At 40.0% G+C, this 27,708-nt stretch overlaps 1 pseudogene; it reads left to right on the top strand.

The window, feature by feature from the left end:
* LOC129563868 (nuclear receptor coactivator 4-like) overlaps positions 1-27,708 on the top strand; it is an 86,043-nt pseudogene that overhangs the window by 26,397 nt on the left and 31,938 nt on the right.

Below are 27,708 nucleotides of genomic sequence, written 5' to 3'. Positions count from 1 at the left end.
TTTTGCATTTCTTTTCTATTCTTTTAGTCTCTTCCTATATGGTTTCATAATTTTCTTGAATGGAATGCTTGTGACTCTTCCTCTCTTGTTTCTGTTTATCTGTTGTAGGGTTTTGATTTGTAGTTACTATGGAGTTTATGTATGTTTATCTGTAGCTATGTCTAATTGTTTTAAACTAATAATCAACATCAATCATGTTCTCAATGACCTCCTTATTTTTTACTCCTATCCACTACATTTTGTGTTTTTCATGTGCTAGTTTTATACCTTCATGCTTATGCTTGTACTGTTTCCTGTAGAAAGAATCTCTTCTATAATTTTTGTTGTTGTTTTTAATCTATTTACTAACTTTTTAGTGTGAACTTCAAGCCTTACTATATATTTGACTTTCCTATTGGGATTTTCCCTTTCTATACATTCTAGTTTATTTTCAACTTAAAGAAGACCCTTCAACATTTCCTTTAGGGAAGGTTTATTATTGATGAATTATTTTAATTTCTGCTTGTCTGAGAAAGTGTTTATCTCTCTTTTTTTTTTTTTCTAAATTATAATTTTGTTCGGTAGAATATCCTGTGTTCAGGTTTTTCCCTTTCAGGACTTTGAATATATCATGCCATGACCTTCTGTCCTATTAAGTTTCTGTAGAGAAATCAGCTGATAGAATTATAGAGACCCCCTTGAATATGACTCTTTGCATTTCTCTTGCTGCATTTGGAGTATACTCTTTGCCTTCAATTTTTGCCATTTTAAGTATAATATGTCTTGCTGTGGGTCTGTTTGGGTTAATTTTGCTTGGGACCCTCTGTGCTCCTTATTCCTGGATATCTATTTCCTCAGGACTTTGGTTTGGGAAGGTTTCAGCCATGATTTTGTCAAATGTATCTTTAATTCACTTCTCTCTCTCTTCTTCTGGAACATTTTACATGAGCCCATAGATCTTGTATCTTGCTTTCAGGTGTTTTTTTGTTTGTTCCATTTGTTTTTCTGTCTGCTGTTTTGATTGTATGATTTTAATTTTTCTCTTTCTGATCATTTACTCGTTCTTTTGTGTCTTTTAATCAGCTATTCAATGTTTCTAGATCACCTTTTATCTCAGAAATTGAATTATCTATTTTTGATTCGGTCATCCTCATAGTTAAGAATGTCTTGTTACAATGATCTGAGTTTATATTGGTAATCTTCCTAATTCAGTTAACACTTTTATTACCTCTTTTTGGAACTCAATGTCTCATAGACTGACAACATCTGTTTCATAATTTAGTCTCAGGTTTTTTCTCTTACTCTTTTACTCAGGATTCATTCCTCTGCCTTTGTATTTTACTCCACTTTTTTTTTCTTGAATTTAGGTGAAAAGTATGTCTACTGTAGTTTTGAAGGTGTGCGTTTATCTGGGAGTGTTCTTATGTCGACTGCATGTATCCAGTATCTTTGTGGCAAAACTGGTTTTGATGTGGACCCCAGCTATGTCTTTCCTCAGGATATGTTGGCCACTATCACCTTGACAGTGAGTGTAGCTGGTGTTGAAGGATGCAAAGTCTGTGCAGAGTGTGAGGCAGGACTTCCTCTTTACTCCATAGATGTTTGCACCCTCTCAGGGTTGGGTTCTGCTCCCTACTTACTGTAGCAGAAACATTGAGGGTCATGCTTGAACTGACTCTCTCTCTTCTGAGTGCATTTTCTGCCTCAAAGAGTAGAGTGCTGATGTAAGCGTGGCTTATGCACTCACAGAGATCTGATGCATTGCCTGTATAAGTGTTTGTATCTCCACACCAAGATGTAGTTCAAAGTTGTATCACTCCTCCTGTTCTGGTCATCTCTGATCTAGTGCAAACTTGTGGCATGGTGTCTGTAAGATTGCAGCATTTGCTAGGCTGGGACTGGGATTCAGGACATTGTGGTGCAAGTAATTGAAGTGGCTACAGTGCTGTCGGAGATCTGGGCTGCTTCTGTGGTACTGATGGAGTCAGTGCCGACACTGGCTGCTGTCACCCCACCTGAACCACATCCCAGGAATCCAGCCATCCCTCTGTCCCTAGATCACATCTTTTCCCAGGATCTGTCTTCCTTAGACCCATCATCAACCTGTGGCTTGTGGGTGGGTGGGTCCAGAACTTTTTTTCAAATGGGAGCTGTGAACAAGTTGTGGAGGTCATTAGTGATTCTTGAGGTACCACTTGAATAAGTGCCAACAATGGTCACCACTGATCCATTTGATCACACATCAGGTCTTTGGACTGTCTATGTGTAACTAGGCCAAATGTTTTTCCAGGGCCTGTGTAGCACAGGCCCCATGCCAAGCTGCAGTGTATAATAATCAGGCCTGAGGTATTCATTCCTCTTATATTGGAGAGTGAGGTGAGGTGGCAGTCACTAGTACAAAGTTGTCTCCACCCTTTTAATTGTCAAGTCAGCACCCTCATATTATGGAAGTGGAATTTAGCCTTCTCCATCACTTATATCTGTTCAAGCAATTATTCTAGCAGCTAAGGGGTTTGTATCCTTTGCATAGAACCCCAGGTCTGGGCCATGTAGTCTTTGGCTCCACCTGGTCACTCTCCAACGATATGCCTTTGCATAATTTCTCTTCCTTTCAGATCCTTTCCAAGAGCAGAAATCCCAATCCTATGTCCTTTTTCCTTCCTACCTAGTTACTTGGAAATCTTTCTTGCAGCTTTGGTTGTATAGGAGTTTTGCCATTTTCATCTTTTCCCCCATAATAACTGTTCCACATGTAGATGTAATTTTGATGTGTTCATGGGAAGGAGGTACATTTCATACTCTTCCACTTCACCATTTTGATATGACACCCTCTTCTTATTTCTAGTATCCATAGTAGTTTTTACCTCTTAATCTCCTACCTCTATCTTGTCCCTCATCTATACTTCTATCCTTTGGGAACCACAAGTTTCTTCTCTATGTCTGGAAGTTTCTGCTCTTATGAAGTAGTTTGTATTATTTTTAAGATTTCACATATAAGAGATAACGTACAGTATTTGTCTTTGTCTGATTCATTTCACTAACTACAGTAACCTTCAGTTCCATTCATGCTGTGGCAACTGGAAAAAAATATCATTCTTTTTATTGCTGGGTCATATATGCGTGTGTGTACACACACACACACACACACATGGCTTCCCAGGTGGTGCTAGTGGTAAAGAACTCACCTGCCAATACAGGAGACATATGAGGCACAGGTTCGATCACTGAATCAAGAAGATTCCCTGTAGGAGGGCATAGGAACCTACTCCAGTATTCTTGCCTGGAGAGCCCCGTGGATAGAGAAGCCTGTGGGCTACAATCGATACAGCCACAAAGACATGACTGAAACAACTTAACACACATGAACAGATGCATGTACCATAGCCTTTTTATCCAGTTACCTGACATGTGCTGTTTTCATATCTTGGCTGTTAGAAACAATACTGCTATAAAGATTGAGGTGCATGTACATTTTAAAATTATTATTATTTTTTATTGGAGGCTAATTATTTTACAATATTATATTGGTTGATTTTTCCATACATTGACATGAATCCTCCCCGGGTGTGCATGAGCTCTCCTTCCTGAACCCCATTCCCACTTCCCTCCTCCCCTTATCCTCCCTCTGGGTCATCCCCGTGCAACAGCCCCAAGCATCCTTTATCATGCGTCGAACTTGGACTGGTGATTTGTTTCACATATGATAATATACATGTTTCAATGCCATTCTCCCAAATCATGTTACCCTCGCCCTCTCCCACAGAGTCCAAAAGACTGTTCTATACACCTGTGTCTCTTTTGCTGTCTCATATACAGGGTTATCATCACCATCTTTCTATATTCCATACATATGAGTTAGTATACTGTATTGGTGTTTTTCTTTCTGGCTTATTTCACTCTGTATAATAGGCTCCAGTTTCATCAACTTCATTAGAACTGATTCAAATGCATTCTTTTTAATGACTGAGTAATACTATTAAGAAGAGGTGGCAAGAACACACAGAACTGTACAAAAAAGATCTTCACGACCAAGATACTCACGATAACGTGATCACTGACCTAGAGCCAGACATCTTGGAATGTGAAGTCAAGTGTGCCTTAGGAAGCATCACTACGAACAAAGCTAGTGAAGGTGATGGAATTCCAGTTCAGCTATTTTAAATCTTGAAAGATGATGCTGTGAAAGTGCTGCACTCAATATGCCAACAAATTTGGAGAACTCAGCAGTGGCCACAGGACTGGAAGAGGTCAGTCTTCATTCCAATCCCAAAGAAAGGCAATGCCAAAGAATTGTCAAACTACTGCACAATTGCACTCATCTCACATGCTAGTAAAGTCATGCTCAAAATTCTCCAAGCCAGGCTTCAGCAATATGTGAACTGTGAACTCCCAGATGTTCAAGTTGGTTTTAGAAAAGGCAGAGGCACCAGAGATCAAATTGCCAACATCCGCTGGATCATGGAGAAAGCAAGAGAGTTCCAGAAAAACATCTATTTCTGATTCACTGACTATGCCAAAACCTTTGACTGTGTGGATCACAATAAACTGTAGAAAATTCTGAAAGAGATGTGAATACCAGACCACCTGACCTGCCTCTTGAGAAACCTGTATGCAGGTCAAGAAGCAACAGTCAGAAATGTACAAGGAACAACAGACTGGTTCCAAATAGGAAAAGGTGTACGTCAAGGCTGTATATTGTCACCTTGCTTATTTAACTTATATGCAGAATACATCATGAGGAACGCTGGGCTGGAAGAAGCACAAGCTGGAATCAAGATTGCTGGGAGAAATATCAATAACCTCAGCTATGCAGATAACACTACACTTATGGCAGAAAGGGAAGAGGAACTAAGAAGCCTCTTGATGAAAGTGAAAGAGGAGAGTGAAAAGGTTGGCTTGAAGCTCAACATTCAGAAAACAAAAACCATGGCATCTGGCCCCATCACTTCATGGGAAATAGATGGAAAAACAGTGGAAACAGTGTCAGACTTTATTTTTTTGGGCTCCAAAATCACTGCAGATGCTGATTGCAGCCATGAAATTAAAAGATGCTTACTCCTTGGAAGGAAAGTTATGAACAAACTTGATAGTATATTAAAAAGCAGAGACATTACTTTGCCAACAAAGGCCCATCTAGTCAAGGCTATGGTTTTTCCCGTGGTCATGTATGGATGTGAGAGTTTGACTGTGAAGAAAGCTGATCACCGAAGAATCGATGCTTTTGAACTGTGGTGTTGGAGAAGACTCTTGAGAGTCCCTTGGACTGCAAGGAGATCCAACCAGTCCATTCTAAAGGAGATCAATCCTCGGTGTTCACTGGAAGGACTGATGGTAAAGCTGAAGCTCCAATACTTTGGCCACCTCATGCGATGACTTGACTCACTGGAAAAGACTCTGATGCTGGGAAAGGTTGGGGGCGGGAGGAGAAGGGGACGACCGAGAATGAGATGGCTGGATGGCATCACCGACTCTGTGGACATGAGTTTGAGTGAACTCCGGGAGTTGGTGATGGACAGGGAGGCCTGGGGTGCTGTTATTCATGGGGTCGCAGAGAGTCGCACATGACTGAGCGACTGAACTGAACTGAACTGAACTGAATACTCCATTGTGTATATGTACCAAAGCTTTCTTATTCATTCATCTGCAGGTGGACATCTAGGTTGCTTCCATGTCCTCGCTATTATAAACAGTGCTGCGATGAACATTGGAGTACATGTGTCTCTCAATTCTGGTTTCCTCGGTGTGTATGCCCAGGAGTGTGATTGCCGGATCATATGGGAGTTCTATTTCCAGTTTTTAAAGGAATCTCCATACTGTTCTCCATAGTGGCTGTACTAGTTTGCATTCCCACCAACAGTGTAAGAGGTTTCCCTTCTCTCCACACCCTCTCCAGCACTTATTGCATGTAGACTTTTGGATAGCAGCCATTCTGACTGTTGTGAAATGGTATCTCATTGTGGCTTTGATTTGCATTTCTCTGATTAAGAGGGATGTTGATAATTTTTTCATGTGTTTTTTAGCCATCTGTATGTCTTCTTTAGAGAAATGTCTGTTTAGTTCTTTGACCTGTTTTTTGATTGGGTCATTTATTTTTCTGGAATTGAGCTGCAGGTGCTGTTTGTATATTTTGTAGATTAATTGTCAGTTGTTTCATTTGCTATTATTTTCTCCCATTCTGAAATCTGTCTTTTCACCTTGCTTATAGTTTCCTTTTCTGTGCAGAAGCTTTTAATTTTAATTAGGTCCCATTTGTTTATTTTTGCTTTTATTTCCAATATTCTGGGATGTGGGTCATGGTGAAAGTAATCAAAGAGGACACTAATAGATGGAGAAATATTCCGTGTTCGTGGATTGGAAGAATAAATATTGTCAAAATGAGTATACTACCCAAAGTAATTTATACATTCAATGCAATCCCTATCATTCTACCAACGATATTTTTCACAGAGCTAGAACAAATAATCTCACAATTTGTATGGAAATACAAAAAACCACGAATATCCAAAGCAGTCTTGAGGAAGAAAAATGGAACTGGGGGAATCAACCTGCCAGACTTCAGGCTCTACTACAAAGCCACAGTCATCAAGACAGTATGGTATTGGCATAAAGACAGAACTACAGATCAATGGAACAAAATAGAAAGCCCAGAGATAAATCCATGCACCTATGGACACCTTATCTTTGACAAAGGAGGCAAGAATATAAAATGCAGAAAAGACAGTCTCTTTAACAAGTGGTACTGGGAAAACTGGTCAGCCACTTGTAAAAGAATGAAACTAGGACACTTCTTAACACCATATACAAAAATAAACTCAAAATGGATTAAAGATCTAAATGTAAGACCAGAAACTATAAATCTCCTAGGGGAGAACGTAGGTAAAACACTCTCTGACATAAAATTATTAATAGTTTTTTGTTATTTTTTTTCCTTCAGGTAAATACCTAGGAGTGGAATTGCTAGACCATATGGTATTTCTGGACACTCACAGACAAGTCTGGGTAAGTCCCTTGTGGGTTCACTGTTCCTTTCTCCTGGGTCCTAGTGCACACAAGGTTTTGTCTATGCCCACCAAGAGCCTGTTTGCCCAGTACTGTGTAAGTTCTATAATCAAATCCCACTGGCCTCCAAAGTCAAATTCCTTGGGGGTTCTCAGTCCCTTTGTCAGATCCCCAGGTAGGGAAATCTGTTGTGGGTCATAGAACGTTCTTAACAGTGCGAAAAATTATTTTGTATAATACTTCTGCAGTTTGTGGGTTTTATGCTTGGAGGCTTTATAGTGGGATTAATGGCAACCTCCTCCAAGAGGGCTTATGCCACATACTGTGTGACCCAGGTCTGCTGCACCCATAGCTTTTGCCCCTGTGGCAGGCCACTGCTGACCCATACCTCTGCAGGAGACACTCAAAGGCAGGTCTGGTTCAGTCTCTGTGGGGTTTCTGGGTCTTAGTGCACACAAGGTTTTATTTGAACCCTCTGAGTATCTCTTGCAGGTATGGGGCTTGATTCTAAACAGGATTTTGACCCTCCTACTGTCTTGCTGATCGCCAAAGAATTAATGCTTTTGAACTGTGGTGTTGGAGAAGACTCCTGAGAGTCCCTTGGTCTGCAAGGAGATCCAAACAGTCCATTCTAAAGGAGATCAGATCACTGGAAAATCCTGATGCCTGGAAAGATTGAAGGCAGGAGGAGAAGAGGACAACAAAGAATGAGATGCCTGGATGGCATCACCAACTCAATGAACATGAGTTTGATTCTGTAATAATTATAAATTAACTGGAAACAGGTATAAGGATAAAACTGGAAACAGAAGAGAGTCATAATGTGGAGGAATAAAGCTATCACCGGTTGAGGAACAAGATGGCGGAGGAATAGGACGGCGAGACCACTCTCTCCTCCACAAATTCATCAAAAGAACTTTTGAACGCGAGTAAAGTCCACAAAACAACTTCTGAATGCTGGCAGAGGACGTCAGGCACCCAGAAAAGCAGCCCATTGTCTTCGAAAGGAGAACAGGACTGAACAACTGAGCCTTAAAAAGTGTCCACCCACCCCCTAGTATCAGGGCGGAAATTAGACACTGAAGAGACCAGCAGACAGAAGCTAAAACAGAGGGAACCACATTGGAAATGACAGATAGAGACATCTAGAGACTACTCCAAGAATAAGACCAAAAACCAGAGGCAAGAGGCTTAAGCCCTAATCCTGAGAACACCAGAGAAGTCCTGACTCCAGGGAACATTAATCGATAGGAGCTCATCAAACGTCTCCATACCTACGCTAAACCCAAGGGTCAACAAGTTCCAGAGCAAGACATACCACGCAAATTCTCCAGTAACACAGGAAACTAGCCCTGAGCTTCAATATACAGGCTGCCCAAAGTCACTCCAAACCCACTGACATCTCATAACTCATTACTGGACACTTCAGTGCACTCCAGAGAGAACAAATCCAGCTCCACCCACCAGAACACCAACACAGGCTTCCATAACCAGGGAACCTTGACAAGTCACCTGTCCAACCCCACACACAGCAAGGAAACTACATAATAAAGAGAACTCCACAAACGGCCAGAAGAGGGAAAGGCCACCCCAAGCAAAGCATTATAAGCAAGATGAAGAAGCAGAGAAATACCCAGCAAGTGAAGGAACAAGATAAATGCCCACCAACACAAACAAAAGAGGAAGATATAGGGAATCTACATGAAAAAGAATTTCGAATTTTGGTGGTGAAAATGATTCAAAATCTTGAAAGCAAAATGGAGTTACAGATAAATAACCTGGAGAAAAGGATTGAGAAGATGGAAGAAAGGTTTAATAAGGACTTAGAGGAAATAAAAAAGAGTCAATATACAAAGAATAATACAATAGATGAGATCAGAAACACTCTGGAGGGAACAAACAGTAGAATAACAGAGGCAGAAGACAGGATAAGTGAGCTAGAAGATAGAATTGTAGAAATAAATGAAACAGAGAGGAAAAAAGAAAAACAAATTAAAAGAAATGAGGAAAATATTAGAGACCTCTGGGACAATGTTAAACGCTCCAACATTCGAATCATAGGAATCCCAGAAGAAGAAGACAAAAAGAAAGACCATGAGAGAATACTTGAGGAGATAATAGTTGAAAACTTCCCTAAAATAGGGAAAGAAATAATCACCCAAGTCCAAGAAACCCAGAGAGCCCCCAACAGGATAAACCCAAGGCGAAATACTCCAAGACACATATTAATCAAATTAACAAAATCAAACACAAAGAACAAATATTAAAAGCAGCAAGGGAAAAACAGCAAATAACACACAAGGGGATTCCCATAAGGATAACAACTGATCTTTCAACAGAAACTCTTCAGGCCAGGAGGGAATGGCAAGACATACTTAAAGTGATGAAAGAAAATAACCTACAGCCCAGAATACTGTACCCAGCAAGGATCTCATTCAAATATGAAGGAGAAATCAAAAGCTTTACAGACAAGCAAAAGCTGAGAGAATTCAGCATTACCAAACCAGCTATCCAACAAATGCTAAAGGATCTTTTCTAGACAGGAAACACAGAAAGGGTGTATAAACTCGAACCCAAAGCAATAAAGAAAATGGCTACGGGATCGTACTTATCAATAATTACCTTAAACGTAAATGGGTTGAATGCCCCAACCAAAAGACAAAGGCTGGCCGAATGGATACAAAAACAAGGCCCCCATATATGTTGTCTCCAAGAGACCCACCTCAAAACGAGGGACACATACAGACTGAAAGTGAAGGGCTGGAAAAAGATATTCCATGCAAATAGAGACCAAAAGAAAGCAGGAGTAGCAATACTCATATCAGATAAAATAGACTTTAAAACAAAGGCTGTGAAAAGAGACAAAGAAGGAAACTACATAATGATCAAAGGATCAATCCAAGATGAAGATATAACAATTATAAATATTTATGCACCCAACATAGGAGCATCGCAATATGTAAGACAATTACTAACAAGTATGAAAGGGGAAATTAACAATAATGCAATAATAGTGGGAGATTTTAATACCCCACTTACATCTATGGATAGATCAACTAAACAGAAAATTAACAAGGAAACACAATCTTTAAATGATACAATAGACCAGTTAGACCTAATTGATATCTATAGGACATTTCACCCCAAAACAATGAATTTCACCTTTTTCTCAAGTGCACATGGAACCTTTTCCAGGATAGATCACATCCTGGGCCATAAATCTAGCCTTGGTAAATTCAAAAAAGTTGAAATCATTCCATGCATCTTTTCTGACCACAATGCAGTAAAATTAGATCTCAATTATGGGAGAAAAACTATTAAACATGCCAACATATGGAGGCTGAACAACACGCTGCTGAACAATGAACAAATCATAGAAGAAATCAAAAGAGAAATCAAAATATGCATAGAAATGAATGAAAATGAAAACACAACAACCCAAAACCTCTGGGACACTGTAAAAGCAGTGCTAAGGGGGAAGTTCATAGCAATACAGGCACACCTCAAGAAACAAGAAAAGAGTCAACTAAATAACCTAACTCTACATCTAAAGCAACTAGAAAATGAAGAAATGAAGAACCCCAGGGTCAGTAGAAGGAAAGAAATTGTAAAAATTAGGGCAGAGATAAATGCAAAAGAAACAAAAGAGATTATAGCAAAAATCAACAAAGCCAAAAGCTGGTTCTTTGAGAAGGTAAATAAAATTGACAAACCACTAACCAGACTTATCAAGAAACAAAGGGAGAAGAACCAAATCAATAAAATTAGAAATGAAAATGGAGAGATCACAACTGACAACACAGAAATACAAACGACTATTAGAGAATACTATCAGGAATTATATGGCAATAAAATGAATAACCTAGAAGAAATGGACAAATTCCTAGAAAAATACAACTTTCCAAATCTGAACCAGGAAGAAATAGAAAATCTGAACAGACCCGTCACAAGCAAGGAAATTGAAACTGTAATCAAAAATCTCCCAGCAAACAAAAGCCCAGGTCCAGACGGCTTCACAGCCGAATTCTACCAAAAATTTAGAGAAGAGCTAACACCTATTCTACTCAAACTCTTCCAGAAAATTGCTGAGGAAGGGAAACTTCCAAACTCATTCTATGAGGCCACCATCACCCTAATCCCAAAACCTGGTAAAGACCCCACAAAAAAAGAAAACTACAGGCCAATATCACTGATGAACATAGATGCAAAAATCCTTAACAAAATTCTAGCAATCAGAAACCAACAGCATATTAAGAAGATTATACATCATGACCAAGTAGGCTTTATCCCAGGAATGCAAGGATTCTTCAATATCCGCAAATCAGTCAACGTAATACACCACATTAACAAACTGAAAAATAAAAATCATATGATTATCTCAATAGATGCAGAGAAAGCCTTCGACAAAATTCAACATCCATTTATGATAAAAACCCTCCAGAAAGTGGGAATAGAAGGGACATACCTCAACATAATAAAAGATATATGACAAACCCACAGCAAACATTATCCTCAATGGTGAAAAACTGAAAGCATTTTCCCTAAAGTCAGGAACAAGACAAGGGTGCCCACTCTCACCACTACTATTCAACATAGTTCTGGAAGTTTTGGCTACAGCAATCAGAGCAGAAAAAGACATAAAAGGAATACAAATTGGAAAAGAAGTAAAACTTTCACTGTTCGCTGATGACATGATCCTCTACACAGAAAACCCTAGAGACTCTACCAGAAAACTACTAGAGCTAATCAATGATTACAGTAACGTTGCAGGATATAAAATCAACACACAGAAATCCCTTGCATTCCTATACACTAATAATGAGAAAATAGAAAGAGAAATTAAGGAAACTATTCCATTCACTGTTGCAACGAAAACAATTAAATACTTAGGAATATATCTACCTAAGGAAACAAAAGACTTGTACATAGAAAACTATAAAACACTACTGAAAGCAATCAAAGAGGACACTAATAGATGGAGAAATATACCATGTTCATGGATTGGAAGAATAAGTATTGTAAAAATGAGTATACTACCCAAAATAATTCATAAATTCAATGCAATCCCTATCAAGCTACCAAAGATATTTTTCACAGAACTAGAACAAATAATCTTACAATTTGTATGGAAATACAAAAAACCTCGAATAGCCAAAGCAATCTTGAGGAAGAAAAATGGAACTGGGGGAATTAACCTGCCGGACTTCAGGCTCTACTACAAAGCCACAGTCATCAAGACAGTATGGTACTGGCATAAAGACAGAAATATAAATCAATGGAACAAAATAGAAATCCCAGAGATAAATCCACGCATCTATGGACACCTCATCTTTGACAAAGGCGGCAAGAATATAAAATGGAGAAAAGACAGTCTCTTTAACAAGTGGTGCTGGGAAAACTGGTCAGCCACTTGTAAAAGAATGAAACTAGAACTCTTCCTAACACCATACACCAAAATAAACTCAAAATGGATTAGAGAGCTAAATGTAAGACCAGAAACTATAAAACTCCTAGAGGAGAACGTAGGCAAAACACTCTCCGACATAAATCACAGCAGGATCCTCCATGACCCACCTCCCAGAATATTGGAAATAAAAGCAAAAATAAACAAATGGGACCTAATTAAAATCAAAAGCTTCTGCACAGCAAAGTAAACTATAAGTAAGGTGAAAAGACAGCCTTCAGAATGGGAGAAAATAATAGCAAATGAAGTAACTGATAAAGGATTAATCTCCAAAATATACAAGCAGCTCCTGCAGCTCAATTCCAGAAAAATAAATGACCCAATCAAAAAATGGGCCAAAGAACTAAACAGACATTTCTCCAAAGAAGACATAAAGATGGCTAACAAACACATGAAAAAATGCTCAACATCCCTCATAATCAGAGAGATGCAAATCAAAACCACAATGAGATACCATTTCACACCAGTCAGAATGGCTGCTATCCAAAAGTCTACATGCAATAAATGCTGGAGAGGATGTGGAGAGAAAGGAACCCTCTTACACTGTTGGTGGGAATGCAAACTAGTACAGCCACTATGGAGAACAGTGTGGAGATTCCTCAAAAAATTGGAAATAGAACTGCCATATGATCCAGCAATCGCACTCCTGGGCATAGACACCGAGGAAACCAGAATTGAAAGAGACACGTGTACTCCAATGTTCATTGCAGCACTGTTTATAATAGCCAGGACATGGAAGCAACCTAGATGTCCATCTGCAGACGAATGGATAAGAAAGCTTTGGTACATATACACAATGGAGTATTATTCAGCCATTAAAAAGAATACATTTGAATCAGTTCTAATGAGGTGGATGAAACTGAAGCCTATTATACAGAGTGAAGTAAGCCAGAAAGAAAAACACCAATACAGTATACTAACACATATATATGGAATTTAGAAAGATGCAAATGATAACCCTGTATACGAGACAGCAAAAGAGACACAGATGTATAGAACAGTCTTTGGGACTCTATGGGAGAGGGTGAGGGTGGGATGATTTGGGAGAATGGCATTGAAACACGTATGTTGTCATATGTGAAACGAATCACTAGTTCAGGGTCAATGCATGTTATAGGATGCTCGGGGCTGGCATGCGGGGATGACCCAGAGGGAGGATAAAGGGAGGAGGGAGGTGGGAGGGGGGTTCAGGAGGGGGAACTTATGTAAACCCGGGGCGAATTCATGTCAATGTATGGCAAAACCAACCAATATAATATTGTAAAATAATTTGCCTCCAATAAAAAATAAATTAATTACATTAAAAAAAAATAAAGGAGATCAGTCCTGGGTGTTCATTGGAAGGACTGATGCTAAAGCTGAAACTCCAATACTTTGGCCACCTCATGCGAAAAGTTGACTCACTGGAAAAGACTCTGATGCTGGGAGGGATTGTGGGCAGGAGGAGAAGGGGACGACAGAGAATGAGATGGCTGGATGGCATCACCGACTCGATGGACATGAGTTTGAGTGAACTCCAGTAGTTAGTGATGGACAGGGAGGCCTGGCATGCTGCAATTCATGGGGACACAAAGAGTCGCACATGACTGAGCGACTGAACTGAACTGTCTTGCTTGGGCTTCTCCTTTGCCCTTGGACATGGGGTATCTTTTTTTGGTGGGATCCAACATTCGCTAGTTGATGGATGTTCAGCAACAAGTTGCAATTTTAGAATTCTCTAAGGAGAAGATGAATGCACGTCCTTCTACTCCACCATCTTGTGTAGTCTTGTAATCTATAAGGAATTGTAGGTCTTCATAGAACTGTTCAACTTCAGCATCTTCAGCATTCTGGTAGGGGCATAGACTTGGATCACTGTGATATTGAATGGATTGCTTTGGAAACGAACTGAGATCATTCTATCGTTTTTGAGAGTGCACCCAAGTACTGTGTTTCAGACTCTTTTGTTGACTATGAGGGCTACTCCATTTCTTCTAAAGGAGTCTCGCCCACAGTAGTAGATATAATGATCATCTGAATTAAATTCACCCATCCCAGTCCATTTTAGTTCACTTATTCTTAAAATTTTGAGGTTCACTCTTGCCATCTCCTGTTTGACCATTTTCAATTTACCTTGATTCATGAACCTAACATTCCAGGTTCCTATGAAGCATTGTTCTTTACAGCATTGGACTTTACTTCCATCACCAGTCACATCCACAACTGAACATTGTTTATGATTTGGCTCCATCTCTTCTTTCTTTCTGGAGTTATTACTCTACTCTTCTCCAGTAGCATATTGGACACCTATAGAGCTGGGGAGTTCATCATTCAGTATCATATCTTTTTTTCCTCTTCGTACTGTTCATGGGGTTCTCAAGGTAAGAATACTGAAGTGGTTTGCCATTGTCCAGTGGACCATGTTTTGTCAGAACTCTCCACCATGACTTGTTCATCTTGGGTTTCCCTACACAGCATGGCTCATAGTTTCATTGAGTTAGACAAGGCTGTGGTCCATGTGACCAATTTGATTAATTTACTGTGATTGTGGTTTTCACTCTGTCTCCCGTCTAAAGGTTATGGATAAGAGGCTTATGGAAGCTTCCCAATGGGAGAGACTGTGAGGGAAACTGGGTCTTGTTCCAATGGGCGGGTCCATGCTCAGTAAATCTTTAATTAATTTTTAAATGATGGGTAAGGCTGTGCTCCCTCCGTTTTATTTGACCTGAGACCAAAATATAGTGGAGGTAATGAAGATAATGGTGACATACTTCAAAAGGTCCCTGCAGGAATTGCCACACACAGTGCCCCTGATCCTGCAACAGGCCACCACAAAAGAATGCCTCTGTTGGAGACTGCTGGACATTCAAGACAAGTCTGTAAGAGTAGGAAGTCAATAGATACGTGGAGTAATAGGCAGATTTGTCTTGGAGTACAAAATGAAATAAGACAAAAGCTAACAGAGTTTTTCCAAGAGAACACAATGGTCATAGCAAACATCCTCTTGCAACAACACAAGAGAAGACACTACACATCAACATCACCGGATACTCAATATTGAAGTCAGATTGATTATATTCGTTGCAGCCAAAGATGAAGAAGCTCTATCAGTTCAGTTCAGCTCTATAGAGTCACCAAAAACAAGACTTGGAGCTGACTGTAGCTCAGATCATGAACTCCTTATTGCAAAATTCAGAGTTAACTTGAAGAACATAAGGAAAACCACTAGACCATTCAGGTATGACCTAAATTAAATCCTTAATGATTATCTAGTGGAAATGACAAATAGATTCAAGAGATTAGACCTGATAGACAGAGTACCTGGAGAACTATGCACAGAGGTTCATGAGATTGTACAGGAGGCATTGATCAAGATCATGCCCAATAAAAAGAAATGCAAAAATATTAAATGGTTGTTTGAGGAGGCCTTGCCAATAGCTAAAAAAGAAGAGAAACTAAAGGCAAAGGAGAAAAGGAAAGATATATCCATTTAAAGGCAGAGCTCCAAAAACACCTAGGAGAGATAAGAAAGCCTTCCTCAGTGATCAATGCAAAGAAATAGAGAAAAACAATAGAATGGGAAAAACTAGAGATCTCAAAATAAGTCAGAAAGAAAAACACCAATACAGTATATTAATGCATATATACGGAATATATGGAATTTAGAAAGATGGTAACAATGCCCCTATATGTGAGACAGCAAAAGAGACATAGATGTAAAGAAGAGACTTTAGGTCTCTGTGGGAGAAGGCGAGGGTGGGATGATTTGAGAGAATAGCATTGAACCATATATATTGCTATGTGTGCAATAGATCACCAGTCCACGTTTGATGCATGAGACAGGGTGCTCAGGGCCGGTGTACTGGGATGACCCTAAGAGATGGGATGAGGAGGGAGGCGGGAGGGGGATTCAGGATGGGGGACACATGTACACTCGTGGCTGATTCATGTCAACGTATGGCAAAAAACACTTCAATATTGTAAAGTAATTAACCTCCAATTAAAATAAATAAATTTAAATTAAAAGAAAATTAGAGATATCAAGGGAACATTTCATGCAAATTCAGTTCAGTCGCTCAGTCGTGTCTGACTCGTTGTGACCCCATGAACCACAGCACGCCAGGCCTCCCTGTCCATCACCAACTCCCAGAATTCACCCAAACCCATGTCCATTGAGTTGGTGATGGCATTCAACCCATTTCATGCAAAGATGGGCACAATAAAGGACAGAAGAGTTATGGATCTAATAGAAAAAGGGTAGATTAAGAAGAGGTGTCAAGAATATACAGAAGAACTATACAAAAAAGATCTTCATGACCCAGATAACCACGATAGTGTGATCACTGATCTGACAACCTGGAATACGAAGTCAAGTGGGCCTTAGAAAGCATCACTAAGAACAAAACTAGTGGAGGTGATGGATTTCCAGTTGAGCTGTTTCAAATCCTAAAAGATTGTGCTGTGAAAGTGCTGCACTCAAAATGCCAGAAATTTGGAAACTCATCAGTGTCCACAGGACAGGAAAAGGTCAGGTTTCACTCCAAACCGAAAGAAAGGCAATGCCAAAGAATGTTCAAACTATGACACAATTGCAGTCCTCTTACAGATTACCAAAGTAATGCTCAAAATTCTCCAAGCCAGACTTCAACAGTATGTGAAACAAGAGCCTCCAGATATTCAAGCTGCATTTAGAAAAGGGATAAGAACCAAAGATGAAATTGTCAACATCCGTTGGATCATTGAAAAAGCAAGAGAGCTCCAGAAAAACGTACTTTTGCTTATTGACTATGACAAAGCCTTTGACTCTGTGGATGACAACAAACTGTGGAAAATTCCTAAAGAGACAGGAATACCAGACCACTTTACCTGCCTCCTGAGAAATCTGTATGCAGGTCCAGAATAAACAGTTAGAACCAGACATGTGAAAACAGACTGATTCCAAATTGGGAGAGGAGTACAGAAAGGATGATATTGTCACACTGCTTATTTAAATTATATGCAAAGTACATCGTGCTAAATGCTGGGCTGGATGAAGCACAAGCTCGAATCAAGATTACCAAGAGAAATATCAATAACCTAAGATATGCAGATGACACCACCCTTATGGCAGAAAGTGAAGAGGAACTAAAGAGCCTCTTGATTAAAGTGAAAGAGGAGAGAGAAAAAGTTGACTTAAATCTCTACATTCAAAAAACTCAGGTCATGGCATACAGTCCCATCACTTCATGGCAAATAGATGGGGAAACAATGGAAAGAGTGACAGACTTTATTTGGAGGGGGGCAAAATTACTGCAGATGGTGACTGCAGCCAGGAAATTAAAAGATGCTTGCTCCTTGGAAGAAAAGCTCAGAGCAACATAGACAGCATATTAAAAAGCAGAGACATTACTTTACTGACAAAGGTTTATCTAGTCAAAGCTATGGTTTTTCCAGTAGTCATGTATGGATGTGAGACTTGGACTATAAACAAAGCTTAGCAGCGAATAATTGATGCTTTTGAACTTGTGGTGTTGGAGAAGACTCTTGAGAGTCCCTTGGACTGCAAGGAGATCAAGCCAGTCAATCCTAAAGGAAATCAGTCCTCAATATACATTGGAAGGACTGATGCTGAAGCTGAAACTCCAATACCTTGGCCACCTGATGAGAAGAACTCACTCATTGGAAAAGACCCTGATGCTGGGAAAGACTGAAGGCAGGAGGAAAGGGGACAACAGAAGATGAGAGGGTTGGATGGTATCACTCACTCAGTGGACATGAGTATGAGCAAGCTATGGGTGTTGGTGGCGGACAGAAAAGCCTGGTGTGCTGCAGTACATGGCATCACAAAGAGTCAGAAACCACTGAGTGACTAAACTGACCTATCGGTATTTGTATTTTTAGTTGTTTTCTGAGGAAGCTCCATGCTGTCTTACTTAATGGGTACTCCATTTAATATTCCCACCAACACGTGCTAGGGTTCCCTCTTCTCCACATCCTTGTCAACATTTGTTAACCATGGCCTTTACATGGTCCTTGTTTTTTTCTTTGATCTTTATTATTTTCTTACCTCTGCTGACTTTGGCTTTTTGTTGTTGTTGTTGTTGTTATTCTTTTCTTAATTCTTCTGCTCCTTCTTCATTTCCTAATTCCTTTTATGAGAGCTGTTACTAATTTAACTAAGCTTGAAATTCATGCATACTCTAAATACACAAAGAATGAACTTTATCATGTTGGAAATCTTTGTAATTCCTATACCTGAAAATCTGCTTCCTTCTTCAGCTTCAGGAAGTTTCATGCATAACTTCATCAAATAAACTTCTACCTCTTTCTGTCTTCTTCTAGGACCCCTGTAGTGAGAATGTTAATAAGCTTGGTGTATCATGATTGCCAGGAGAAATATCAATAACCTCAGATATGCAGATGACACCACCCTTATGGCAGAAAGTGAAGAGGAACTCAAAAGCCTCTTGATGAAAGTGAAAGAGGAGAGTGAAAAGTTTGGCTTGAAGCTCAACATTCAGAAAACAAAGATCATGGCATCTGGTCCCATCATTTCATGGGAAATAGATGGGGAAACAGTGGAAACAGTGTCAGACTTTATTTTTTTGGGCTCCAAAATCAATGCGGATGCTGATTGCAGACATGAAATTAAAAGACGCTTACTCCTTGGGAGGGAAGTTATGACCAACCTAGATAGCATATTAAAAAGCAGAGACATTACTTTGCCAACAAAGGTCCGTCTAGTCAAGGCTAAGGTTTTTCCCGTGGTCATGTATGGATGTGAGAGTTGGACTGTGAAGAAAGCTGATCACCAAAGGATTGATGCTTTTGAAGTGTAGTGCTGGAGAAGACTCTTGAGAGTCCCTTGGACTGCAAGGAGATCCAATCAGTCCATTCTAAAGGAGATAAATTCAGGGTGTTCATTGGAAGGACTGATGCTAAAGCTGAAACTCCAATACCTTGGCCACCTGATGAGAAGAACTCACTCATTGGAAAAGACTCTGATGCTGGGAGGGATTGGGGGCAGGAGGAGACGGGGGTGACAAAGAATGAGATGGCTGGATGGCATCACCGACTCGATGGACATGAGTTTGAGTGAACTCCGGGAGTTGGTGGTGGACAGGGAGGCTTGGTGTGCTGTTATTCATGGGGTTGCAAAGAGTCTGACGCAACTGAGCGACTGAACTGAACTGAACTGAGTGTTAGAGGTCTTTTAATCTATCACTTTTGTTTTTCTTTTTTCTGTTCTCATTGTGTGTTTTCCATTATTTTATCTTCCATATTTATATAATCTGTATAAATGAACTTATGTGTCATCTAGGCTACTAATTCATTATAGTGTGTTTCTCATTTAAGTTATTCTTCACTTCTGACTGTTTTTTTTTTAATATTTTCTAGACTCTTCTTAAAATTCTCATTGAGTTCATCTATTTTTTCCCCAAGTTCAGTTAGTATATGTATTACTAATACTTTGAACTCTATCAGGTAAACTATCTCTGTTTCACTAGTGTTGGTTTTTTTTTTTTTTCAGTTTTTTTCCCCTTGTTCATCTTTTTTTTGTTTGTTTGTTTTTCTTTGCCACACTTCAAAGTTTGTGGGATCTCCCCTGACCAGGAATAAACCTGAGCCATGGCAGTGAAAGTGCTGAATGCTAACCACTAGCCCATCAGGGTACCCCAGGCAAGGGCACTTCTTTCCTATTGGGCAGTAGTGCTGGAGTAAGAGGGACTCAAGTGCAAATATGTCCTGAATTAGGGTGCATTCTTGGATAGTTACAGCAAGTCATTTAAAACCCTAGGTAATTTACAATCTCCTGACTGTGTGTTCACCAGCAACAGCTGCCTTCATCTCATTTGGAGGTATGGCTGTGTCTGAGCTTGCTCTGCTTCCTCCTAGCACTTTCACCTCTCCTCAACAATGTCACATTCACCCCAGTAGAGGGCTTAGACAAAGGAAGAGGGACTGGAGAACAGGTCAAGAGCTGGAATGGTCCCAGCAGACTAGTCAGTCTCGAGTAGCTCCTTATCTGCTGATTCCGAATGCTTACTGGCAATGGCTGCCATTTCCCTGTTCAGAGGCAGAGCCAAGTCTGAGCTAGCTTTGTTCCCCTCAGTGCAAAATCTCCTGGGCAATGGCAGCCTTTGTCCTACTAGAGAGCTGAATTGGAGCAAGAGTGTCTGGAGCAGGCACTTGGTATGGCTTAGGGGTATGTTGGAATGGTCCTGTGAAACCAGCCACAGTCCCAGGCCATTTTAAATCTGCTTCCCCTACTTTATTCTTGGGAATAAGCAAGCTTGTGTATGTTCTGCTCATGAGCAGACTCTCAATTTTTCACAGCCCTTTAGTAACTCCTACTGGTTTGCAAACCAGCTAAGGGGACTGGTCTGCCCAGTGTCAGACCCCAAAGCTGTGAAGCCCATTTTGTGTCTCAAACCTATAACTCCCCAGGGATCATTCCCAAGCCTGAGCTATCCACTTTGTCTTCTGTATTTCCTGCTAGGGACACAGGTCCTAACCTGATCATCTTTTCCTTTCCTAACCGAGTCCTTGTGCATCTTCCTTTACAGATATGGTTATAGAATAGCTTTTCTGACAGCCTCCAGCTTGTTTTCAGTGAGAGTTTCCCCATGTTTAGATGCATTTTTGATGTTTTTGGGGAGAGGTGAGCTCAGAGTCCTCCTACTCAATCATCTTGATCTCCATTTAGAAAGTGAATCCTCGGGAGCACGGGAAGATGGCAGAGGAATAGGACGGGGCGACCACTTTCTCCCCCACAAAATCAGCAAAAGAACATTTAAACGCTGAATAAATACCACGAAACAACTTCTGAATACCGGCAGAGGATATCAGGCACCCAGAAAAGCAGCCCATAGTCTTCGAAAGGAGGTAGGAAATGGTATAAAAGATAAAAAGAGAGACAAAAGAGGGAGGGATGGAACTCTGTCCTGGGAAGGGAGGCTTAAATAAAAAAAAAAAAAAGAGAGAGAGAAGTTTCCAAAACACCTGGAAACATGGGCGAGTCTGTGGCGAGTCTTGGAACCTCAGAGGGCCACATAACTGGGCGAAAAAAGACATAAATAATTAAAACCCACAGGCTAAGTGCCCAGAGGAAACTCTCAGAGGAGAAGCGATGCAGACGCCCACAACCCCCACTAGCAGCTGGGGGCTGGGCAGGGAGGTGCAGCGGCAGCCCTTAGAGAGAGGACCGGGCCTGAATGCCCCAAGGGCAAGATGAGGATGCTAACGGGAGGCAGCTAAGCAGACTGTGCAGCGAAAAGCCCCAACCTAGGACCCTGACAGCCCCACTCACAGAACAAAGGACTGAGCAGAGTGAGCCGGCTGCAGGCGGCCCAGCCCCCAGCCCCCACCGGGACAGGCAGGGAGGGCGACCAGCGCCGGAAGGGGCAGCCGTGGCCCCAGAGAGGCTTCCCATACCAAGCTGCAGGCAGGCTTCATTGATAACCAAGACTTCTTTGGTTCAGGCTGATCGATATCCGCCTGATAAGGTACACCGGTTGTACACCCAGAAAACCGAGCGGCAGGGACCGGGGAGGTGATAAGTCACAGTGAATGTGCTCGCCAAAAGCCTGGTCACCTGAGCTGCTCGGACTGGGGAAGGCACAAAACGCAGGCCCAGCCAAGTCTGTGCCTTTGTGGAGTACCCGAGGACCTGAACCTGAGCTGCTCAGACCTGGGAAGTGCATGCAACCCAGCGCTGGCCAGGGACAGCTCCCAGCAGAGCAACCTAGAGCCTGAGCAGCATAAACAGAGAAAGCACACACACTGCGAGCGGGAGCATTCCCAGAGTAGTCAAGACACTGCGAGGACTCCCCACAGATGCCAGTGATATTTGTTAGCAGCGTTCCTCTCTCCCCACAGCACAACTGAACAGGTGAGCCGGAAAAAACGTGTCCACCACCGCCCCCTGGTGTCAGGACGGGAATTAGACACTGAAGAGACCAGCAAACAGAAGAACTTTTACAAAAGAAGGAACTGCCTTGGAAGTAACAGAGGGAGAAGTCTTGAGCTTACTGCAAGAATAAGACTGAAAACCAGAGGCAGAGGCTTAAGTCCAAATCCTGAGAACACCAGAGATCTCCTGTTCCAGGGAACATTAATTGATAGATGCTCATCAAATGTCTCCATACATACACTGAATCCAGGCACCACTGAAGGGTCAACAAGTTTCAGTGAAAGACATACTATGCAAACTCTCCAGCAACACAGGAGAATAGCACTGAGCGTCAATATACAGTCTGCCCAAAGCCACTCCAAAACCACTGACTTCTCAAACTCATTACTGTACACTACATTGCACTCCAGAGAGAAGAAATCCAGCTCCACTCACCAGAATATCAACACAAGCTTCCCTAACCAGGGAACATTGACAAGATACCCATCCAACTCCACACACAACGAGGTAACTACATAATAAAGAGAACTCCACAAACTGCCAGAAGACGGAAAGGCCACCCCAAGCACAGCAATATAAGCAAGATGAAGAGACAGAGAAATACCCAGAAAGTAAAGGAACAGGATAAATGCGCACAAAGACAAAGGAGGAAGACACAGGGAACCTACCTGATACAGAATTTTGAATTTTAATTGTGAAAATGATTCAAAATCTGGAAAGCAAAATGGAGTTACAGATAAATAAAGTGGAGAAAAGGATTGAGAAGATGCAAGAAATGATTAATAAGGAATTAGAGGAAATCAAAAGAGTCAATATACAATGAATAATGCAATAGATGAGATCAGAAACACTCTCGAGGAAACAAATAGTAGAATAACAGAGGCAGAAGACAGGATAAGTGAGCTAGAAGATAGAATTGTAGAAATAAATGAAACAGAGAGGAAAAAAAGAAAAATGAATTAAAATAAATGAGGACAATATTAGAGACCTCTGGGACAATGTTAAACGCCCCAACATTCGAATCATAGGAGACCCAGAAGAAGAAGACAAAAAGAAATACCATGAGAGAATACTTGAGGAGATAATAGTTGAAAATTTCCCTAAAATGGGGTAGGAAATAATCACCCAAGTCCAAGAAACCCAGAGAGTCCCCAACAGGATAAACTCAATGCAAATTATTCCAAGACACATATTAATCAAATTAACAAAGATCAAATACAAAGAACAAATATTAAAAGCAGCAAGGGAAAAGCAACAAATAACACACAAGGGGATTCCCATAAGCATAACAGCTGATCTTTCAACAGAAACTCTTCAGGCCAGGAGGGAATGGCAAGACATACTTAAAGTGATGAAAGAAAGTAACCTACAGCCCAGATTACTATACCCAGCAAGGATATCATTCAAATATGAAGGAGAAATCAAAAGCTTTACACACAAGCAAAAGCTGAGAGAATTCAGCATCACCAAACCAGCTCTCCAACAAATGCTAAAGGATCTTCTCTAGACAGGAAACAGAGAAAAGGTTTATAAACTTGAACCCAAAACAATAAAGTAAATGGAAACGGGGTCATACTTATCAATAATCATCTTAAACGTAAATGGGTTGAATGCCCCAACCAAAAGACAAAGGCTGGCTGACTGGATACAAAAACAAGAACCCCATATATGTTGTCTCCAAGAGACCCACCTCAAAACGAGGGACATATACAGACTGAAAGTGAAGGGCTGGAAAAAGACATTCCACGCAAATAGAGACCAAAAGAAAGCAGGAGTAGCAGTATTCATATCAGATAAAATAGATTTTAAAACAAAGGCTGTGAAAAGAGACAACGAAGGACACTACACAATGCTCAAAGGATCAATCCAAGAGGAAGATATAACAATTATAAATATTTATGCACCCAACATAGGAGCACCGCAATATGTAAGACAATTACTAACAAGTATGAAAGGAGAAATTAACAATAACACAATAATAGTGGGAGACTTTAATACCCCACTCACACCTATGGATAGATCAACTAAACAGAAAATTAACAAGGAAACACAAACTTTAAATGATACAATAGGCCAGTTAGACCTAATAGATCTCTATAGGACATTTCACCACAAAACAATGAATTTCACCTTTTTCTCAAGTGCACATGGAACCTTTTCCAGGATAGATCACATCCTGGGCTATAAATCTAGCCTTGGTAAATTCAAAAAAATTGAAATCATTCCAAGCATCCAAGCATCTTTTCTGACCACAATGCACTAAGATTAGATCTCAATGACAGCAGAAAAACGGTTAAAAATGCCAACATATGGAGGCTGAACAACACGCTGCTGAATAATGAACAAATCATAGAAGAAATCAAAAGAGAAATCAAATATGCATAGAAATGAATGAAAATGAAAACACAACAACCCAAAACCTCTGGGACACTGTAAAAGCAGTGCTAAGGGGAAGGTTCATAACAATACAGGCACACCTCAAGAAACAAGAAAAAAGTCAACTAAATAACATAACTCTACATCTAAAGAAACTAGAAAAGGAAGAAATGAAGAACCCCAGGGTTAGTAGAACAAAAGGAATCGAAAAAATTAGGGCAGAGATAAATGCAAAAGAAACAAAAGAGACCATAGCAAAAATCAACAAAGCCAAAAGCTGGTTCTTTGAGAAGGTATATAAAATTGACAAATCACTAGCCAGACTCATCAAGAAACAAAGGGAGAAGAACCAAATCAATAAAATTAGAAATGAAAATGGAGAGATCAAAACCGACAAAAGAGAAATACAAAGGATTATTAGAGAATACTATCAGCAATTATATGGCAATAAAATGAATAACTTGGAAGAAATGGACAAATTCCTAGAAAAGTACAACTTTCCAAAACTGAACCAGGAAGAAATAGAAAATCTGAACAGACCCGTCACAAGCACGGAACTAGAGGCTGTAATCAGAAATCTTCCAGCAAACAAAAGCCCAGGTCCAGATGGCTTCACAGCTGAATTCTACCAAAAATGTAGAGAAGAGCTAACACCTATTCTACTCAAACTCTTCCAGAAAATTGCTGAGGAAGGGAAACTTCCAAACTCATTCTATGAGGCCACCATCACACTAATCCCAAAACCTGGTAAGGATCCCACAAAAAACAGAAAACTACAGGCCAATTTCACTGATGAACATAGATGCAAAAATCCTTCACAAAATTCTAGCAATCAGAATCCAACAACACATTAAGAAGATCATACATCATGACCAAGTGGGCTTTATCCCAGGAATGCAAGGATTCTTCAATATCTGCAAATCAATCAACATAATACACCACATTAACAAACTGAAAAATAAAAATCATATGATTATTTCAATAGATGCAGAGAAAGCCTTTGACAAAATTCAACATCCATTTATGATAAAAACCCTCCAGAAAGTGGGAATAAAAGGGACATATCTCAACATAATAAAAGCTATATATGACAAACCCACAGCAAACATTATCCTCATGGTGAAAAACTGAAAGCATTTCCCCTAAAGTCAGGAACAAGACAAGGGTGCCCACTCTCACCACTACTCTTCAACATAGTTCTGGAAGTTTTGGCTAAAGCAATCAGAGCAGAAAAAGACATAAAAGGAATACAAACTGGAAAAGAAGAAGTAAAATTTTCACTGTTCGCTGATGACATGATCCTCTACACAGAAAACCCTAAACACTCTACCAGAAAACTACTAGACCTAATCAACGAATACAGTAAAGTTGCAGGATATAAAATCAACACACCGAAATCCCTTGCATTCCTATACACTAATAATGAGAAAATAGAAAGAGAAATTAAGGAAACTATTCCATTCACTGTTGCAACGAAAAGAATTAAATACTTAGGAATATATCTACCTAAGGAAGCAAAAGACTTGTACATAGAGAACTATAAAACACTAGTGAAAGTAATCAAAGAGGACACTAATAGATGGAGAAATATACCGTGTTCGTGGATTGGAAGAATAAATATTGTAAAAATGAGTATACTACCCAAAGTAATTTATACATTCAATGCAATCCCTATCAAGCTACCAAAGATATTTTTCACAGAACTAGAACAAATAATCTTACAATTTGTATGGAAATACAAAAAACCTCGAATAGCCAAAGCAATCTTGAGGAAGAAGAATGGAACTGGGGGAATTAACCTGCTGGATTTCAGGCTCTACTACAAAGCCACAGTCATCAAAAGAGTATGGTACGGACATAAAGACAGAAATATAGATCAAAGGAACAAAATAGAAAGCCCAGAGATTAATCCACGCACCTATGGACACCTTATCTTTGACAAAGGAGGCAAGAATATAAAATGCAGAAAAGAGTCTCTTTAACAAGTGGTGCTGGGAAAACTGGTCAGCCACTTGTAAAAGAGTGAAACTAGAACACTTCCTAACACCATACATCAAAATAAACTCAAAATGGATTAGAGAGCTAAATGTAACACCAGAAACTATAAAACTCCTAGAGGAGAACATAGGCAAAACACTCTCCGACATAAATCACAGCAGGATCCTCCATGACCCACCTCCCAGAATATTGGAAATAAAAGCAAAAATAAACAAATGGGACCTAATTAAAATCAAAAGCTTCTGAACAGTAAAGGAAACTATAAGCAAGGTGAAAAGACAGCCTTCAGAATGGGAGAAATTAATAGTTAATGAAACAACTGACAAAGAATTAATCTCCAAAATAGACAAGCAGCCCCTGCAGCTCAATTCCAGAAAAATAAATGACCCAATCAAAAAATGGGCCAAAGAACTAAACAGACATTTATCCAAAGAAGACATAAAGATGGCTAACAAACACATGAAAAAATGCTTAACTTCTCTCATAATCAGAGAAACGCAAATCAAAACCATGATGAGATACCATTTCATAGCAGTCAGAATGGCTGCTATCCAAAAGTCTATATGCAATAAATGCTGGAGAGGGTGTGGAGAAAAGTGAACCCTCTTACACTGTTGGTGGGAATGCAAACTAGTATAGCCACTATGGATAACAGTGTGGAGATTCCTCAAAAAACTGGAAATAGAACTGCCATATGATCCAGCAATCGCACTCCTGGGCGTACCCACCGAGGAAACCAAAATTGAAAGAAACACATGTACTCCAATCTTCATTGCAGCATTGTTTGTAATAGCTAGGACATGGAAGCAACCTAGATGTCCATCTGCAGATGGATGGATAAGAAGGCTTTGGTACATATACACAATGGAGTATTTTTCAGCCATCAAAAAGAATGCATTTGAATCAGTTCTAATGAGGTGGATGAAATTGGAGCCTATTATACAGAGTGAAGTAAGACAGAAAGAAAAACATCAATACAGCATAGTAACGCATATATATGGAATTTAGAAAGATGGTAAAC

The sequence above is a fragment of the Moschus berezovskii genome, chromosome X, assembly GCF_049115385.1.
Source record: "Moschus berezovskii isolate FMDL1 chromosome X, NW_MosBer_1.0, whole genome shotgun sequence".
In the NCBI taxonomy this organism is placed as follows: Eukaryota; Metazoa; Chordata; class Mammalia; order Artiodactyla; family Moschidae; genus Moschus; species Moschus berezovskii.
The sequence above is the reverse complement of the archived record's forward strand: the minus strand, read 5'-3'. Positions and strand labels throughout refer to the sequence as shown.